This window comes from Macrobrachium nipponense, chromosome 25, assembly GCF_015104395.2.
Source record: "Macrobrachium nipponense isolate FS-2020 chromosome 25, ASM1510439v2, whole genome shotgun sequence".
Taxonomy (NCBI): Eukaryota; Metazoa; Arthropoda; class Malacostraca; order Decapoda; family Palaemonidae; genus Macrobrachium; species Macrobrachium nipponense.
The window spans coordinates 62071397-62076396 of NC_087214.1; positions in this window are offsets into that span (position 1 = coordinate 62071397).

A 5000-nucleotide genomic window follows, 5' to 3' on the forward strand; every position below is an offset into this window, starting at 1 on the left:
AAATTAAATTCCTTCCATGTAGGGGATTGTCCCTCATTTCTACCTCGGACAGTCGAGCAAGGCTTAGAAGTAAGGCTAAGCCAGCATAAATACTCTGTAAAAACTGGGCAAAAATCTAATGCATTATTTTATTCATTTAAGTGAAAACACCACCGAATTAATTGGATTGACAGTTCAGTAATTGCACGGTTCAAAGAGATGTCTATCACGAAATCTTTTAGAATCTGCTTTAATACACTTACTTTTCATTGTTAATTTTCAATGTTAGTCGTGGCCTTTTCATTTAGACCCTATCTGTAACATGTTTAAGAATGACCCTCAAATATATTATTAATGACTTAAATAAAAATCAGTGCCTTAGTTATTAAAAAAAAAAAAAAACAAAAAAAAAAAAAAAAAAAAATTTATTGGTAAATGTATGTCTGTCATTTTTTGAATATGGTTTGTCTACCAGGTTCCGTATAAGCTGTCACCTATAATCCCTTAATTGTCTGGAGATTGTATCTGAGGATGATTGTCTTAAACCTTAATTGCACCCCCCCCCCCTTTGTTTATGCTTGTTTGGGAAGGTTTTCTTATCTTCCAGGTGTGTCGGATTCTAGGCACTAATCCTTTATAATCCCTATCTGTCAGTTATCCGACGTTCTTTTGTATTGTCTTTTCTCGTATTTTTTTGTCAGTAGCTGCTTCAGTAAAGGGCTTTTCAGCCGAAAGATCTCGCAGACTCCTTCGTTTATTTTTTCCTTCGTGGCATTATCTTTATTATGGATTTATCACGTTCCTAACTTTCGATTCTGTTATACTATATATATATGATAAAATATATATATATATATATATATATATATATATATATATATATATGAGATAGGGAAAAATAATAGGTCCATATACATATAAGGAAAAAACAAAGTGCCCATGCATAATAATTTAGAAAAAATATAAGTGCATACATGAACAACGAGAGAATTCAATTCCCACGTATGTGAAAATAAAAGAAAAAAATATGAATGGGCCAAAGACTTGGACGAAATTCAAAGGGATCGCTCATACATAAAACCTAAATCCGTCTCCGGTTTCAGATTCAACTAGAAATTTAACTCGGAATTCAACCCATTCTTCCGTGGTCCTTAGGCCTACTATCTATGGAGTATGATTGAAATCAAGGGGATACTTTGGCTTGTTATATATACAAGTCGCCTACTTGGCGGAGCTAGTACTAAGTATGGTAAATGTTACATGATACATTGATCCCCGAGGGGCAGGTGGTACTGAACACGGCATCTCAAGGAGCTTCCGCCTTGTTTAGTACCATAATATAACTTCACATCACCCGTGCATCTGATGATGTCTAGGCCAGTCCCTTAACGACGCTCCTGATTGGCTGTTGATAAGACAGTCACAGGGCTGGAAGGAAACTCTCCTCCGTCTCTCTCGAGAAAGTTCACATAGGCAGGATGTACGCAGTATGTTCAGCCTCTCCTGAGGGACACTTTTGAAAGACGTATCCCTCAGGAGAGGTGGAACATGCTACATCCTGTCTATGTGAACTCTCTCGACCTCTTAACGACGCTCCTGATTGGGTGTTGATAAGCCAATCACATGCCTGGAAACTCTCCTCAGTCTTTCTCGACAGAGTTCACATACACAGCATATATGTAGTATGTTCCACTTCTCCTGAGGGATACGTCTTTCAAAAGTATCCCTTAGGAGAGGTGGAACTTACTTCGTCATACACCCTGCCTATGTGAACACTCTCGAGAGAGAGACTGAGGAGAGTTTCCTTCCAGCCCTGTGATTGGCTTATCAACAGCCCATCAGGAGCGTCGTAAGTCATCGTCTTTTTCTGTCCGCCGTCAAAATTGCAGCCCTCTAGCCTCAGTAGTTTAGATTTTATTTAAGGTAAAAGTTATAGCCATGATCGTGCGTTTGACACCGCTACAGGTGGAAACCACACAGGCTAACGCCAGGCCGTGACAGAGCTTTTTTTTTTATTTATTTATTTCTTTTTTTTTTTGTCTGTCCGTAGCAATATCAGAGATTTATTTTGAATGAATTTTAACTAACAGTTTATAGAAGGAGTTTGTTCAGAACCATAGAGACAGAATCGTATCATTTATATATATTTTTAATCTTCGATACACGGGTGGGCTTAGTTTTTTATTTATTTTTTTTATTTGTTTATATATATTGTTTTGTTGTTTTTATTTATCTGTCTTTTATATGAATTTCGGTGGAAGCTGCATTTACGGTTTTATCATGTTTATACGAATCATGTGGTTTGCCAATTAATTAAATTTTCACATAAATTGGTCCATTAAATTTTCATTTAGATTAAATTTTTGAATTTAATTTTTATTTATCTTAAAATTGTGAAGTTAATTTTTATATCGATTAAAATTACAAATATAATGTTCGTATATGTTTAAAAAATTTAATTTTTATAAGTTAAATTTTCAAATTGAATTTGCATATAAATTGGATTTTATAACCTTAATTTTATGGAAGATATATAAGTTAAATTTGTATATAGAGTATTTCTATAAATGAAATTTTATTTTTATATGAAGTAAATTTATGATTATTTAAAAAAAAATTAAATTTGTAGATTAAAGTTTTAGATAAACTTATAAATTTAAGTTTATAAAAGATAAACGTACGAATTTTATTTTTACACAAATTAAATTTGACAATAAGGTTTTTATATAAATGTAATTTGTAGATATTTATTTTATGCAGTTTATATTGATTTTAACAAGTTTTTGTATTTTCTTCGTCATTGACCATTACTTTTGTGACTCTCAGTATTTGCCAGTTAATTAATATCATTTTATAAATAATAAGAAGCAGATGGGAAAAGTCAGATCATTCTCTCTCTCTCTCTCTCTCTCTCTCTCTGAGCTCGTAAAATATGTGTCAGAGCCAAGTTCTCTCTCGAAAAAAAATAATGTCTCCTTTGATGACACACACGTTGAAGAGAGCCAAGAGAGGCGGCCCGTCTGGGGTTTGGGGGGTTGGGGAGGTGTATGGGGTGAGGGGGTTGAGGGTATTTGTCCCGTGGGCGTCTGAGGGCTTGTTTGATGTGTGACATAAGTTACGAGCAGACGCCCCGAAAGTATAGACTGCAATTGACGTAACTTAAAACGTAACTTCGGGAAGAGGCATGAGCCTTGGCACGCCGCAGCTAACTCGGCCTGGCTGGCTGGCTGGGCATGGCATGGCATGCCCCGACAAAGTGCCCAAATTATAAATAGGTTCGCCCCACTTGGCCGGGAGTCGCCCCGTGACATATACTACTACTAAAAGGTCGTCTTTGTAGGCCACTGATTGGCCCGCGGGGTCGATGACGTCACGCGTTCCCTGAAATGACGTCACTCGTTCCCCCGATCGCCTATCGCGTCTCATTGGTCGGGATCCAAGTGTGACGTGTGGAGGAGTGATATTTTTGTTCATTGTTTTTTGTTATTTCTTCTGCATTACACTCAATCCCTTGGACGTTGCTTGGGAGAATAATAATTATAACAGTTTTCTGGCTGTCGTGAAAGTACGGTATTATTGCAAGAAGTACGGTACGATTTGGCATACTCGAAATTCGGTTGTGGAACCGGGAAAAATATGGCTTCATTTGAATACGTCTGATTACTACAAAGATGAAGCTTTGTGACAATGGTAAATACGGTGTGTCACCTTCAAAAATAAACCGAAAAAATTAATTTTTACACTTATCGAAATAGAAATAGTCGCTATTTCAAATTCCTTTCTGAAAACTATATAATTACGAATAAGAGTAGACACACTACTCTCTTAAAATCCTTTTGAAAATCACAGATTACAATTCCATACAACGTATGAAAAACGAGAATAAAGTGTGGTTATAATATTAGTTTGACAACCATTAAATAAATGTGGATACATCGTAGGAATGCAGTATTTAATTAAACACTGTAAAAGCTAGAAAAAGAATACAGTGTGGATTCTACGTGGGTAGTGTGAAGTACAGCCTGGTTACTAAATAGTGAGAATAGCCACAAAATACACTGTAGTTTCTACACACAGCCAGACAACCGCTAAATAATGAGTCTATACGCGTATGAGTCACGTGACCCTCAACGGTTGAGGTTCGGCGACGGAGAATGTAGACTAAATCATTCATATATCGCTATTCATTCTTGCTTGCAAATGTCCGAACTTTAACAGGAATATCTCTCTCTCTCTCTCTCTCTCTCTCTCTCTCTCTCTCTCTCTCTCTCGTCTTCTTCTTCTTCTTCTTCTTCTTCTCCATCTTCTTGTAAGACGGACAGGGCCAATTTTGCAGTACTGCGGTCCTGGCCAGGAATTTGCATGATAATTTGCCAATGCGTCTCTTGAGATTATTGGACCAAAGCGAGACTCGGCCCATCACCCCCATTGAGACCCTTTGCTCATCTCCTCATCACTTCTTCTTTACATTATAATAATATATATATATATATATTTATATATATATATATATATATATATATATATATATAGATATATATATATATATACTATATATATATATATATATATATATATATAATATATATATATATATATATATATATATATATATATATATATATAATATATATATATATATATATATATATATATGGATATATATGTATATACAGTATGTATATATATATATATATACATATATAGTATATATATATATATATATATAATATATATATATATATATATATTATATTATACTGTACGTGCATTACAATGCATACATATCTATGTGATCAAGTAATGTGTATACTTATCTGGCTACAGTCTCTCTCTCTCTCTGTGGATTAAATGAGACCGTCAAAAAAAAAAAAAAAAAAAGGACTAAAAGTTGAAGGCAGGAATATATAGTATTCCTATGAAGACTGCTTGATTGATTGATTACAAGTTTTCTAGCATCGCGAAACCTTGTGTGAAATTGGACTGGTTGATTGTTGCGGGCATAAATATCAGTTTGTTTT